The sequence below is a fragment of the Schistocerca gregaria genome, chromosome 2, assembly GCF_023897955.1.
Source record: "Schistocerca gregaria isolate iqSchGreg1 chromosome 2, iqSchGreg1.2, whole genome shotgun sequence".
NCBI classification, from domain to species: domain Eukaryota; kingdom Metazoa; phylum Arthropoda; class Insecta; order Orthoptera; family Acrididae; genus Schistocerca; species Schistocerca gregaria.
In genome coordinates this window covers 243,958,497-243,974,957 of record NC_064921.1, presented here as the reverse complement: position 1 = coordinate 243,974,957, position 16,461 = coordinate 243,958,497, and positions in this window count along the sequence as shown.

Below are 16,461 nucleotides of genomic sequence, written 5' to 3'. Positions count from 1 at the left end.
TAAATGCAGAGGAGAGAGCAAATAGGTGGAAAGAATACATTGAAAGCCTCTATGAGGGTGAAGATTTGTCTGATGTGATAGAAGAAGAAACAGGAGTCGATTTAGAAGAGATAGGGGATCCAGTATTAGAATCGGAATTTAAAAGATCTTTGGAGGACTTACGGTCAAATAAGGCAGAAGGGATAGATAACATTCCATCAGAATTTCTAAAATCATTAGTGGAAGTGGCAACAGAACGACTATTCACGTTGGTGTGTAGAATATATGACTCTGGCGACATACCATCTGACTTTCGGAAAAGCATCATCCACACAATTCCGAAGACGGTAAGAGCTGACAAGTGCGAGAATTATCGCACAATCAGCTTAACAGCCCATGCATCGAAGCTGCTTACAAGAATAATATACAGAAGAATGGAAAAGAAAATTGAGAATGCGCTAGGTGACGATCAGTTTGGCTTTAGGAAAAGTAAAGGCACGAGAGAGGCAATTCTGACGTTACGGCTAATAATGGAAGCAAGGCTAAAGAAAAATCAAGACACGTTCATAGGATTTGGCGACCTGGAAAAATCGTTCGACAATATAAAATGGTGCAAGCTGTTCGAGATACTGAAAACAGAAGGGGGAAGCTATAGGGAGAGACGGGTCATATACAATATGTACAACAACCAAGAAGGAATAATAAGAGTGGACGATCAAGAACGAAGTGCTCGTATTAAGAAGGGAGTAAGACAAGGCTGCAGCCTTTCGCCCCTGCTCTTCAACCTGTACATCGAGGAAGCAACGATGGAAATAAAAGAAAGGTTCAGGAGTGGAATTAAAATACAAGGTGAAAGGATATCAATGATACGTTTCGCTGATGACATTGCTATCCTGAGTGAAAGTGAAGAAGAATTAAATGATCTGCTGAACGGAATGAACAGTCTAATGAGTACACAATATGGTTTGAGAGTAAATCGGAGAAAGACGAAGGTAATGAGAAGTAGTAGAAATGAGAACAGCGAGAAACTTAACATCAGGATTGATGGTCACGAAGTCAGTGAAGGTAAGGAATTGTGCTACCTAGGCAGTAAAATAACCAATGACGGACGGAGCAAGGAGGACATCAAAAGCAGACTCGGTATGGCAAAAAAGGCATTTCTGGCCAAGAGAAGTCTACTAATATCAAATACCGGCCTTAATTTGAGGAAGAAATTTCTGAGGATGGACGTCTGGAGTACAGCATTGTATGGTAGTGAAACATGGACTGTGGTAAAACCGGAACAGAAGAGAATCGAAGTATTTGAGATGTGGTGCTATAGACGAATGTTGAATATTAGGTGTACTGATAAGGTAAGGAATGAGGAGGTTCTACGCAGAATCGGAGAGGAAAGGAATATGTGGAAAACACTGATAAGAAGAAGGGACAGGATGATAGGACATCTGCTAAGACATGAGGGAATGACTCCCATGGTACTAGAGGGAACTGTAGAGGGCAAAAACTGTAGAGGTAAACAGAGATTGGAATACGTCAAGCAAATAATTGAGGACGTAGGTTGCAAGTGCTACTCTGAGATGAAGAGGTTAGCACATTAGCACAGGAAAGGAATTCGTGGCGGGCCGCATCAAACCAGTCAGTAGACTGATGACAAAAAAAAAGAAAAAAAAAAGGTGGGGAAAGGCCGCCTCATCAGGTGCAGGCTGGAGAACACCTCCCTCCCCTAGACTCCCCTAGATGCTGGAACTGGCGAACATGATAGCCACTAGACGAGCATGGCTAAGAATTGATATTTTACAACTCCAAGACAAACGTAGTACATCTCATGTAAAACAGCTTATAAAATGAAACTATATGGTTAAAGAGACATTTCAAATATCAAACGTCTATGACGTACACTCAACAGCCAAAGAAACTGGTACACTTGTCTAATATCGCGTAGGGCCCCCGTGAGCACACAGAACTGCCGGTACCCGACGTGGCATGGACTCGACTAACGACTAAAGTAGTGCTGGAGGGAACTGACCCCATGAATCCTGCAGGGCAGCCTATAAATCGGTAAGAGTATGAGGGGGTAGAGATCTCTTCTGAACAGCACATTGCAAAGCATCCCAGATATACTCAATAATGTTCATGTCTGGGGAATTTGGTGGACAGCGGAAGTGTTTAAACTCATAAGAGTGCTTGGAGCCACTCTGCAGCGATTCTGGACGTGTGGGGTGTCTTATTACCCTCCTGGAATTGTCCAAGTCCGTCGGAATGCACAATGGACATGAACGGATGAAGGTCATCAGACAGGATGCTTCCGTACGGGTCACCTGGCAGTGTCGTTTCTAGACGTATCAGGGGTCCCATATCACTCCAACTACACACGCCCCACACAATTACAGAGCTTCTACCAGCTTAAACAGTTAAGTCCCATAAGACTTCACACACATTTGAACAATTTTGAGCTTAAACAGCACCCTGCTGACATGTAGGATCCATGGATTCATGAGGTTGTCTATATACCGTGCACGTCCATCAGTTCGATACAATTTGAAGCGAGATTGGTCCGACCAAGCAACATATTTCCAGTCATCAACAGTCCAATGTCGGTGTTGACGGGCTGAGGCGAGGCGTAAAGCTTTGTGTCGTGCAGTTATCAAGGGTACACGACTGGACCTTCGTCTTACAAAGCCTATGTTGATGATGTTTCGTTGACTGGTTCGCAAACTGTCACTTGTTGATGACCCAGCACTGAAATCTGCAGCAATTTGCAGAAGGGTTGCACTTCTGTCATGCTGAACTATTCTCTTCAGTCGTCGTTGATCCCGTTCTTGCAGGATCTTTTTCCGGCCGCAACGATGTTGGAGATTCGTTGTTTTATCGGATTCCTGATATTCACGGTTGTTGTTGTGGTCTTCAATCCTGACACTGGTTTGATGCAACTCTCCATGCTACTCTATCCTGTGCAAGCTTCTTCATCTACCAGTACTTACTGCAACCTACATCCTTCTGAATCTGCTTAGTGTATTCATCTCTTTGTCTCCCTCTACGACTTTTACCCTCCACGCTGCCCTCCAGTGCTAAATTTGTGATCCCTTGATGCCTCAGAACATGTCCTACCAACCGGTCCGTTCTTTTTGCAAGTTGTGCCACAAACTCCTCTTCTCCCCAATACTATTCATTAGCTCTTCATTAGTTATGTGATCTACCCATCTAATCTTCAGCATTCTTCTGTAGCACCACATTTAGAAAGCTTCTATTCTCGTCTTGTCCAAACTATTTATCGTCCATGTTTCACTTCCATACATGGCTACACTCCATACAAATACTTTCAGAAACTACTTAATGACACTTAAATCTATACTCGATGTTAACAAATTTCTCTTCTTCAGAAACGCTTTCCTTGTCATTGCCAGTCTACATTTTATATCCTCTTTACTTCGTCCATCATCAGTTATTTTGCTCCCCAAATAGCAAAACTCCTTTACTACTTTAAGTGTCTCATTTCCTAATCTAATTCCCTCGGCATCACCCGACTTAATTCGACTACATTCCATTATTCTCGTTTTGCTTTTGTTGATGTTCATCTTATATCCTCCTTTCAAGGCACTATCCATTCCATTCAACTGCTCTTCCAAGTCCTTTGCTGTCTCTGACAGAATTGCAATGTCATCGGCGAACCTCAACTTTTTTATTTCTTCTCCATGGAATTTAATTCCTACTACGAATTTTTCTTTTGTTTCCTTTACTGCTTGTTCAATATACAGATTGAATAACATCGGGGAGAGGCTACAACCCTGTCTCACTCCCTTCCCAACCACTGCTACCCTTTAATGTCCCTCGACTCTTATAACTGCCATCTGGTTTCTGTACAAATTGTAAATAGCTTTTCGCTCCCTGTATTGTACCCCTGTCACCTTTAGAATTTGAAAGAGAGTATTCCAGTCAACATTGTCAAAAGGTTTCTCTAAGTCTACAAATGCTAGAAACGTAGGTTTACTTTTCCTTAATCTTTCTTCTAAGGTAAGTCGTAAGGTCAGTATTGCCTCATGTGTTCCCACATTTCTGCGGAATCCAAACTGATCTTCCTCGAGGTCGGCTTCTACCAGTTTTTCCATTCGTCTGGAAAGAATTCGCGTCAGTATGTTCCAGCTGCGACTTATTAAACTGATAGTTCGGTAATTTTCACATGTGTCAACATCTCCTTTCTTTGGGATTGGAATTATTATATTCTTCTTGAAGTATGAGAGTATTTCGCCTGTCTCGTACATCTTGCTCACTAGATGGTAGAGTTTTGGCAGGACTGGCTCTCTCAAGCCTGTCAGTAGTTCTAATGGAATGTTGTCTACTCCCGGGGCCTTGTTTCGGCTCAGGTGTTTCAGTGCTCTGTCAAACTTTTCACGCAGTATTGTACCTCCTATTTCATCTTTATCTACATCCTGTTCCATTTCCATAATATTGTCCTCAAGTACATCGCCCTTGTATAGACCCTCTGTATACTCCTTCCACCTTCTGCTTTTCCTTCTTTCCTTAGAACTGAGTTTCCATGTGAGCTCTTGATATTCGTACAAGTGGTTCTCTTTTCTCCAAAGGTCTCTTTAATTTTTCTGGAGGCAGTATCTATCTTACCCCTAGAGAGATAAGCCTCTACATCCTTACATTTGTCCTCTGGCCATCCCTGCTCAGCAGTTTTGCACTTCCTGTCGATCTCATTCTTGAGACGTTTGTATACCTTTTTGCGTGCTTCATTTACTGCATTTTTATATTTTCTCCTTTCATCAATGAAATTCAATATTTCATCTGTTACCCAATGATTTCTACTAGCCCTCGTGAATTGGTCGTCCGGAATTATCGATATTCATCGCTATCTCGGAGATGCTGTGTCCCATCGCTCTTGCCCAGACTATAATACCACGTTCAGAATCACTTACATCTTGATAACCTACCATTGGAGCAGCAGTAACACATCTAACAACTGCAGCAGACATGTGTTGTCTCATATAGGCGTTGCCGACCGCAGCGCTGTATTCTGCCCGTTTACTTGTATCTGTATTTGAATACGTTTGTCCATACTTGTTTCTGTGGGGCTGCAGTGTACATGTGCAGACTAAAGAGACAAATGAAAATTTGCTTGGGTTACAGGACCCCCGTTTTGTTTGATGCTGAGGTGCTATTCCATTACAGTTGAAGAGCCTCTGCAATACTGTTCGAGTTTAGGGGGAATACCTACTGGTCTGATGCGTGAATGGGAATTTCGACTGAGAATTCGTCGCTTCAGTCTGCATATATACAGCTCATAAAAGCTAGCGAACCGTCTTTCAGTCTAAACCAGTTTCCATGCCGTGACGATCGTTGAAGAAGCTGTAATTCTTCCTCCAATTCTTCAGTGAACGGAACGGGAAGAAACCTTCATATCTGCTACAATAAAAAGTGCCTTCTGTCACATACTTTAAACGGATTCGCAGAGAATAGATGTTCATGTTGCTGTTGTTGTCGTTGTTGTTGTTTTTTTTGCGGTGTTCAGTCCATAGACCGCTCTGATGCATCTCTCCACAGTAGCTCTTCCTGTGCAAGCTTCTTAAACTTCTTCATCTCTGATTAATTACTGCAACCTACGGCCATGTTAACTTGTCTGCTGTATTCAAGTCTTCGGTTCTCTCTACTACAGCTTATAACCATTTTCCTCCCCCACTTCTGTCCATCGCCAAATTGACGATTCCTTAACGCCTTGGGTCCGTCCGTTTAGTTGTCCCTTGATTTTTGTTCTCCAGCTCGGTTCAGTACCTCCTCATAAGATATTAGGTCAACCCATCTAACTTTCAATATTCTTCTGCCTCGCGGTAAAACACTGGTCAGTTAAGACAGAATGAAGATAAAACCGGAAGTACCTGAGGACGCCAAACATAGCTCAAGCTAATCAGGTCAGCCTTTAATAACGAATGACAGCTGCGACACGGTAACCTTGTGGCCCGGTAAGGCTCGGATCGAACTACTGACGCCAACGGATGTGGAGCCTGGCTTGAGGCTTAGACAAGATTTCCCGTCAGAAAGGTCGCAGTTTGTACTAATTAACGGAAAATCATCGAGTAAGACTGAAGTAATATTTGGCGTTTCCCGAGGAGGTGCATAGCCCCTCTGCTGTTTCTGATCCGCATAAACGGTTTAGGAGACAACCTGAGCACCTCTCTTAGATTATTTACAAATGGTGTAGTCAGATGATCAAAACCAATTGCAAAATAATTTAGACAAAATACCAGTACGATGCGAAAAGTGGCAACTGTCTCTAAATAACAAAAAGTGTTAAGTCATCCACATGAGTGCTAAAAGGAATCCGCTAAATTTCGGTTACACGATAAATCACACTCGTGTAAAGGCTGTAAATTCACTAAAGACTTAGGGATTACAATTGCGAAGAACTTAAATTGGGGCTGTCATACAGATAATGTTACGGGTAGTGCAAACTTATTGGCAGAACACTTAGAAAGTGGAACAGGCCTGCTAAAGAGATTGCTTATATTACGATTATCCGCCCCCTTTGGAGTATATCTGTGCGGTGTGGGATCCGCATGAGATAGGATTGGCGGAGGCAGCGAAAACTTCAAAGAAGGGTGCTCGTTTTGTATTGTCGTGAAATACTGGAGAGAGTGGAACGGATGTGATACGTGGATTGCGATGGCGATCAGTAAAACAAAGGCGCTTTTTGTTGAGACAGCATATTATCACGAAGTTTCCGTCACCAACATTGTCCTTAGAGTGTGAAAATATTTTGTTGGCGTCCACCTACACAGGGAGAAATGATCATCACAATAAAATAAGAGAAAACGAAAGATCACAAAGTGATCGAGAGTGGAATGGCAGAGAAATGTTCTATGAACCATCTGTCTGGCACTTAATTGTGAATTGCAGAGTAATTATGTAGATGTAGAATGTGTGTGAAAGTCATTCGAGGAATGACGAATATAAATATTAATAGTAGCCCCCAACTTACAGCAGTTATCAGTAACGAGATACTTTCTGAAAAAGGTGCACGAATATTGTCAGCTATTGATAAGATTTTAATGTGGTGCAGTGTTTGGCAACTTGCTTTTAAATGTTAACAAGTGTGTAATTGTGAACTTCACAGAACGCAGAAACGTAGTATGCTTTGATTAGAACATCAGTGTGACAAAATTAGAATCAGTCACCTCATACAAATATCTAGGAGTAACATTGAAGTGGAATGGACATGTGGGCGGGTTGGCAACCAAGTGGTGTAGGTTACAAAAATTCAGAAATGGACTGACACTACTTGTCGCTATATTCGACAAATGGCGAAGGATTTAGTTCAAACCACCACCTGATAACGAATAAGTTTGTGGTTTATAAGCCGGACGCTGTGGCCGAGCGGTTCTAGGCGCTTCAGTCTGGAACCGCGCGAGCGCTACGGTCGCAGGTTCGAATCCTGCCTTGGGCATGGATGTGTGTGATGTCCTTAGATTAGTTAGGTTTAAGTAGTTCTAAGTTCTAGGGGACTGATGACCTCCGATGTCACGTCCCATAGTGCTCAGAGCCATTTGAACCATTTTTTTGTGGTTTATGAACTGTAACGTTCAGGTATTTCGATAAAAACCTTCAAGAGTTTGTCACGAAGAGGGAAAAAAAATGTTCCTGGAAATGAAAGCAGTTGGTTGAAAACAAGTCGTATCAAGTACGATAAACATTTGCTTTTTACAGCTAAACTCTGAATGACAAAGCTGAATTCCAGAAGCTTGATTTGAGAAATGGGCGTGCTTTTGGAAGCAGGGCTAGGCAACTATCAATGACCTTTGCTCGGCGTCCAATTTCGAACAGCCTGTGCTGATGGAAGATTCGTCACGCAAGCGAAGAAAGAAATATTTAATTTTATACACCTTTGCCAGGATAATTTATTTCTAGGTTTACAATGTGGTCGTAGCAGTGTTTCAAACAGTGGCGAACAATTTGATGAAACAATTACAATATTAAAATAATGAAAATGTCTGCATTTTCGTTTGGTGTTTTCCAGTTTTCCTCTTTCTTAGTATCTTTTGACAATAAGCAATAGTTCTGTTTTTTGAGTGCGTTCTCAACTTTTATTTAAGCTTATTCGCTCGCCAACATTATAACGGATAGTTTCAATGCGGAAACGCTGTAACAATTGTGTATGAAAAGGCCGCGCGGAGAATTGGGAGGGGAGGTGTTGGTGCTCGATTCTTGACTGGGGCGACGACTGTTCCGACATAGGTTTTCTTATTGTCTTAGAAACATGATAAAGCTTTCACAAAACATCAGGACGGCAATTAATTACGTTATTTGTCCACCTTTTTAAAGAATTTAACCGATTCTCACAAGTTTGGAACATAGAAGTGGCGCGCATAGGAAGTTCAAAAAACGTGTTATCCACGCTAAAATCCGAATGAAACTAGATTTCTGAAACTGAGTTTTCAAGTTTGCTATTTGAGCTGCGAACATAGGGTGCAAAGTTTTTGGTTCAGCCCAGACCAGCGCCCATATGTATAGCCATTCGAACATCTGTCTTACTGCAGCTATGTCACAAGGTTGAACGACGAACCGGAGCTGGCGCCTACGTAAACTGCGCGAATTGATTAATTCATATTGCAAAAGATTTTAATTGAGCTGAAACTGTTGCTCAGCTAATTGCACCGTTTATATGTGCAACGTTCGGATTCAGTGTAAAAAACGCGCAAAAAAACAGATTTTCCTAGGAGGCTTTTGAAGCTTGTCGTTTCTATACTTTAAACTTATTCAAGTTTGGTCAAACTTTGCACGAAGGTAAGTAAGAGGATGAAGTCAAAATGAAGTGTTTTTATTCAATAATCTTTATATGTTGTCGCAAAACGAGGTTTTAAAGTCGAACTAAATGTAGCACGCGAAGTTCATTATTACGTGAATTGAATGCCCAGAAGCGCCGGCCGCGGTGGTCTCGCGGTTCTAGGCGCGCAGTCCGGAACCGTGCGACTGCTACGGTTGCAGGTTCGAATCCTGCCTCGGGCATGGATGTGTGTCATGTCCTTAGGTTAGTTAGGTTTAAGTAGTTCTAAGTTCTAGGGGACTAATGAGCACAGCAGTTGAGTCGCATAGTGCTCAGAGCCAATGCCCAGAAGCGGTTTAAAGTGACTCAAATAAATAAAAATTGCATTCTCACGATAAAATTGAAAACTCGCTTTCAGAAATCTAGCTTCATTCCGATTTTAGTGTGGATAACATGTTTTTTGAACTTTCTATGAGCTCTAGTTCTATGTTCCAAACCTGTGCGAATCGGTTACATTCTTTAAAAACGTAGACAAATAATGTAATTAAATACCGTCCTGTTGTTTTGTGAAACTTTATCATGGTTCGAAAGACAATAAGAAACCCTATATCGGATCAGTCGTCGTCCCAGTCAACAAGAATATACATCGATTGCCAAGCTATAGCGGTCTAATGTCAGGATTATGGTAAAGTTGAGAATCAGAATGGTAAAAATCTCTTACCAAAGCACAAAAAAAGGTAAGTCCTGGGGAGTGCTAGGGATGTCAACGAAGGGAACTATCTTTTCGACTTATCTGTCAGCTACGAAGACATTTCAATCAAAACATGTCGACACATTCGCGCTTTCTACATCGTCATCACAGTGAGCTCTCTGAGCTGTAAGGTGTTGTTACACTTACGTCTTGCAATTTATAGGCTGAAGTCCCGATCGTGTTCCCAATATCCAAAAGAGTCGCCAGCCATAGTAAACATGACATGATGGCATGTGTAATATTATATGACATCAGATCATGTGTCATGTTACTTTACTTGACACGAAGCTTTGTATTACACGCCATATGTACTAGTACTAACTAGTAAAAAAGCGCGAATACGTCAAGATGTTTTGTTTTAAATGTCTGTGAAGCTACCAGATAAGTAGAAAAGCTAGTTCCCTTCTTTTGCATCACCAACTCAACCCAGGACATATTTAATTTAATTTTGTGCAACGATAGGAGCATTTTTTATTCTGGTATACTTATGTGATGCAAATTTTAAATTTGCTCTGCCAAGAAAGTTGAATTTTGGACATACACTCGCCAGCCAACCCACCCTTATACGCTCATTCGTAGGTACAGCAGGTAGTAGGTTTCCGTTCAGTGGTAGGATATTAGGAAAATGTCGTTTACAAAATTCTTGTGCGTGACGCGTTTGAATAGTGATCAAGTGTGTGGGAGCTATTCGAAGTAAAACTAACAGGTGGTATTGGACGTAAACAAACAAGAACAGTACGAACGGTGACAGCTACTTTTGACCCATGGAGAGTGTCGCAGAGGTGTTGAATCACCCATATCGTCAGACTCTGAGGTAGGGACAGTAGGTATCCCGTGAAACGCTGCTTACAAAGTTCTATGGACCAGCATTACTTGACGAATTTAGTAAATAATATAACCCCTTACGTCTCGTTCCAGTAGTGACCGCAAGGTCAATATTAGATAAATCACAGCTCGGACAGAGACACCGAGCCAGTGTTTCTTCCCTACACTACATTCGCGAATGATACAGTGAGAAGTGCCCTCTGTCATGCACTCCGTAGTGGTTTGCAGAGTATATAAAGCACGAAATGTTCACTAAAACTGCCGCCTACTACACTGCTAAAACTTTGGATTTTAAGTAAGGCAAATGAAGAAGGTGTCTTAAGACATCAGTGTAGCATGAAGGACATTGTGCATAACGTTTGAATACAAATGAAAGGGGCGAGTGGAAGACAATGAAACAAGCAAATATAATCATAACAAACGTAGGTCCGGAAACCAGCGGTATAGGCTACATAAAGGTAAGTTTGGAAGCTGTATCTCGGTTGCTGTTTACATATGGCAGACTATGGAGTGTGCATGTTCATGCGGTAACGAGACATTTTGAATAGCAAGTGATGATGATGCTTTCCCACGTTTTAAACAGTATGCGCAGATTCTGTCTTCGAATTACGTTACGATTCTTTTGATTTGAGGGAGTATCTTAATAATAACTCTTTAAAGTCTACGTTCCCTAATTATAGTCATGAGGAAACATCGTCACTGCATTGTGTGAGGCTAAGCTGAACGTAATCAAATGGTTAAAATGGCTCTGAGCACTATGGGCTTAACATCTATGGTCATCAGTCCCCTAGAACTTAGAACTAGTTAAACGTAACTAACCTAAGGACATCACACAACACCCAGTCATCACGAGGCAGAGAAAATCCCTGACCCCGCCGGGAATCGAACCCGGGAGAACGTAATCACACTGTACCAGTTTTTGGTAGGGCGATGGTCTGACTCGTAGTTTGGCCCACGTGTGTTTAGTACTACTGCCAATGGTACATTACTGAAACCGTAAAAATTTCAAACATCCGTATAAAATTATCAAGGAGAGTCAATTACCACATACATCTACTAACGACAAGTAGAGCTGTTAGCGGGTAACTGCACTGGAATGCTAATACTTCTGAGCTACCGTCTCGTCACAGGTGCAGAAAAAAAGAGGCAGAAACGGAAATTTGGAGCCAGTCTGTCGGTGTGTGTGTGTGTGTGTGTGTGTGTGTGTGTGTGTGTGTGTGTGTGTTTGAGGTTTACGGGCGCTAAACAGCGTGGTCATCAGCGCCCAAACGCATAGAAACAGGAACACAGGCGGTGAAGGGACGAAGACGGACGCCGAACAAGGAGAACGGCTAAAAGACACAGGCCTGACGCAGTTCCAAATGCGCACATACAGAGGCAAAACAAGAGGAGAAGAAACACACTAAAAAAGGAAAGGAAGCACAAGGAAAAGAGAACAGATACCGAAGTGAAACAAGGAGGTAATCGTGACTGGCGGACCTCTTACCTAAAAACTGGGTGAGCCAGTCACCCAGCAGCCCCCATTAAAACCTTCTCCCTAAAATCCGAGGCAACAGATTGGACAGGACACAAAACCGTAAAACCTTAACCACAGTCGCTGCGTCGTCTTGCAAAATAGAGGGCAAATCCGGTGGCAAGGAAACCACCGCCCTCTGGTCAGAGAATAAAAGACAGTCAAGTAAAATGTGGCGGACAGTAATCTGGACGCCACAAGCACTGCAGATTGGGGGGTCCTCCCGCCGGAGTAAAAAACCATGCGTGAAGGGACTGTGTCCAATGCGGAGGCGAGTGAGGAGAACCTCATCCCGCCTGTATGACTGGTAGGACGTACGCCATGGTCGCGTAGTGGCCTTTACCAGACGCAGCTTATTGTCAGAAACTGCCAACCACTCCTCTTCCCATTGATGCATAACACGAAAACGCAAAAGGGAGGTTACAGCATGGAGGGGGACGGCACATTCAACAACGTGAGGGAGGGAACATGCATCTTTGGCAGCCACATCCGCCAGTTCGTTTCCCCTAATACCCACGTGCCCCGGCCAGTCTGTCGGTCAGACTGGACGTAGTTTTACGCGGTTTTACACATAATCTTAGGTAAATACTGGGCTGGTTCCCACGTCCCGCCTCAGATACACGATGTGCATACACTTCGTAACACGGTGTCACATTTGACTATGCGATTATGTAGACAAAGATAGAAGGGCTACGGTGGCAGGTTCGAATCCTGCCTCGGGCATGGATGTGTGTGATGTCCTTAGGTTAGTTAGGTTTAAGTAGTTCTAGTTCTAGAGGACTGATGACCTCAGAAGTTAAGTCCGATAGTGCTCAGAGACATTTGAACCATTTGAACCATAGAAGGGCTAGATGGATCCCTCCTTGGTTAAGGGGGTTGGGGGGGTGGGGGGAGGGGGCTGGCAGTAGCTTTAAAATGTCTCTGGGAATGGTGACCGCATCTCAATAATCTCTCTATACGAAAAGCGATGTCTCGACTGATTGACTGACTCACTAATTCATCATCGACCAGCCCAAACAGCTAAGGATAGAAACTTGAAATCTGCAGAAGTTGTTGACCTTATACTATAGGGGTGGTTTAAGGAGGGTCTTCCGAAATTGCACCCCTAATGGGGTGAAATAAAAGATGAAAGGTATTTTGAAAATATGTCGTTATTAAAGAAATTTGGAATCTAGGCCTACGGAAACTGGTATTTGGTTTCTTGGTCAGAAATAAAGGAGTACATTTATCTGCATTTTTGGAAACGTAAACCCTATGGGCGTGAGACAGTGACTGAAAATTAAAAAAAAAATCATTACTAAAGAACTTGAAAGGAGTCTACTGGGGTACACTTATAAATGGCACCCGAATATTGTAATAATATTAATGTAAACTAAAATGAAATTATTACATTGTAAACGATGTATGTCTCTGATGGGCTCTATAAAGCGGATCGCTGACTTTGCACCTCTGCAGAGCCAAAGATACTGCTTCTGGTCTGCGATTGCAGTGCTGGGTAAGAGAGCGAATGGCGTACAACAACGAGTGTGTGTCAGTCTGTGAGCGAAAGAGGATGCAGTAGGCAGTTTTTGTGGTGTGCTCTGTAAAGCCACCAAGTGTTAGATAATAATGTAGGAATCTTCTCATACCAATATTGTGTGTTACATCGCACATAAAATAGGTAGTTAAAAATAATGAGTGATTTTATAATGGAATGTAAAGTGAAATAATGAAACGTAAATTTAATTGTGACAAGAAAAGGTTACTGGAGTGATATTACAAAGAAGCTTTACAAGTATTATTGGAAATATAAATGTGGAAGCAGAAGTCTTCTCGCAGTTAAGGTAAAGAGGTTAATTTTTTATTACTTTGCTTTTGCCAGCGCGTTAGTGTAAATGAGTCAGGTGATAATTGGTAACAGTTCAGTAACCCCAGAATGTACGAAAATAGATTTGACGTATAAGCTAGTTACATATTTCCCTTTTGTAATGATTCTAAGATTTGTTAACACAGGTCTATGTAATTTGATGATTTGTTTTTATGCTTTTTAGTGACGCCACATAATACTTGCCGTACAAACCTCATTGTGTGTGTCTACGTTAGCAAAAAAGGTTTTCATTTAGTAAAAGGGATGCAATTTTTCTGAGTAATGTAATTTCAATTGTCAGATATTTTGAAAAGCCAATCTTAACTTGGAATAGAACTTAACTATTGAAAAAGTCAATGTTAGTAATTCACCCAAATCACTATCGCCTCCCTGTCTAGGTCATATTTTTTTTATAAAGACAGTAAACTTCTCTGAAAACTTTTCATTTATTAGCCAAAATAATTCCATGTATATTTCAAAGTATTACGGCCAGCATAGCACACTGCTGAGTCAGCAGGTAGTATATTTTATTCTTCGTGAGAGACCAGAAAGTAACCCGATCCACCGTTGCCGCTTTAGAGTTAAGAGAATTTTATTTATTTGTTATGTGCACAGGGACCAGACTTATCAGTTTTGAAGAGGGTCGGAGGATTCGGTACCAAAGCGGCATAATGCATTTTGCCGTGACTATTTCTTTATTGTTATTGGGAGTTGCATTGCACAATCAGTTCGTATAAAGTTTTTCTAGCAATAACAGAGTAAGCACACCACTTGAAGTAACAACACGCTATACAATAACTCCAGTTTTGTATGCATTCCCAGTTCAGGCATTAATTTAAGCATTTCAGTAACTTATAATGAACGTTACAAATGAGTAACGTATCTATAAAGCTGCTTTTATAAAAATTACAAAAAAATGGTTCAAATGGCTCTGAGCTCTATAAGACTGAACTTCTGAGGTCATCAGTCCCCTAGAACTTAGAACTACTTAAACCTAAATAACCTAAGGACGTCACACACATCCATGCCCGAGGCAGGATTCGAACCTGCGACCGTAGCAGTGGCGCGGTTCCAGACCATAGCGCCTAGAACCGCTCGGCCTCCCCGACCGGCTCTTAGCTACAAAAACAAACAAAAAACGTGCTTCAACATTTTTGGAAATTCAGTCCAAAAGAGAGTGAAAAAGGGGGTGAAATGGTTTATGCAAATATTTCATTGCAAAAGCATGTTTAAAACTAGATATTTGAAAATTTGTATTTTGATTGCTGTTTAGGAACAAAAACATCCATGTTTCACTGTGTTTGGAAATTCAGCGCCTAAGGGGGTAAAATAGGGCCAGGCTGATTCGGGGACTCATCTTCGTGCAGTCCAAGCTGCCAGAGATATAAACTTGAAACTCGGAGAGGGTGTGATCTTATCCAGTGGAGCTCATGCAAGGCATCATGACGGCCAACGAGAATCGTACCGTGGTTGCAGACTATGTACCGTCCTTCATGTCTATCATGTTTCCGCCGGCCAGAGTGGCCGAGCGGTTCTAGGCGCTTCAGTCTGCAACCGCACGACCACTACGGTCGCAGGTTCGAATCCTGCCTCGGGCATGGATGTGTGTGATGTTCTTAGGTTAGTTAGGTTTAAGTAGTTCTAAGTTCCAGGGGACTGATGACCTACGATGTTAAGTCCCGTAGTGCTCAGAGCCATATCATGTTTCCAGAAAGCACTGGCATTTTTAGCAAGATAAGGCGCCATGTCACAAGGCAGGGAGTGTGGTGGAGTGGTTCGAATTCCAGTTGTTGTACTAGCCCCACAACTCGCCAGTTGTGGATACGATCTAACACATCTGGGATGTGATTGCACGTGGCACCAGAGCACAAAGCCCCTATCTCCGGAACTTACGGGAATTAGGTGACTTGTGTGTGCAGAGTGCCAACTCTCTCCAGCGACCTGCCAAACTCTCGTTGCTTCCCTGCCACGACGCGTCGCCGCTGGTATCCGTGCAACAGCTGGACATACCGGCTATTAGGTAGGCTGTCGTAATGTCCTGGCTGATCAGTTGTAAGTAGGCTGTTTAGGTTTTTATGTTCGTAACGCCACGTAGCTCTCTGTTCGAAAATCACTGACTGCGCTGTGTGCAGTCTGTGGCTGGTTGGACTTATTGTTGGAATATTCGGTAGTGTAGCGTTAGGGCAGTTGGATGTGAACAGCGTGTAGCGTTGGGCAGTTGGAGGTGAGCAGCCAGCAGTGGTCGATGTGGGGAGAGAGATGCCAGAGTTTTGAGAGGTTAGTATGAGCGGCCCCCCCATGAACCATGGACCTTGCCGTTGGTGGGGAGGCTTGCGTGCCTCAGCGATACAGATGGCCGTACCGTAGGTGCAACCACAACGGAGGGGTATCTGTTGAGAGGCCAGACAAACGTGTGGTTCCTGAAGAGGGGCAGCAGCCTTTTCAGTAGTTGCAGGGGCAACAGTCTGGATGATTGACTGATCTGGCCTTGCAACATTAACCAAAACGGCCTTGCTGTGCTGGTACTGCGAACGGCTGAAAGCAAGGGGAAACTACAGCCGTAATTTTTCCCGAGGACATGCAGCTTTACTGTATGATTAAATGATGATGGCATCCTCTTGGGTAAAATATTCCGGAGGTAAAATAGTCCCCCATTCGGATCTCCGGGCGGGGACTACTCAGGAGGATGTGCGTTATCAGGAGAAAGAAAACTGGCGTTCTACGGATCGAAGCGTGGAATGACAGATCCCTTAATCGGGCAGGTAGGTTAGAAAATTTAAAAAGGGAAATGG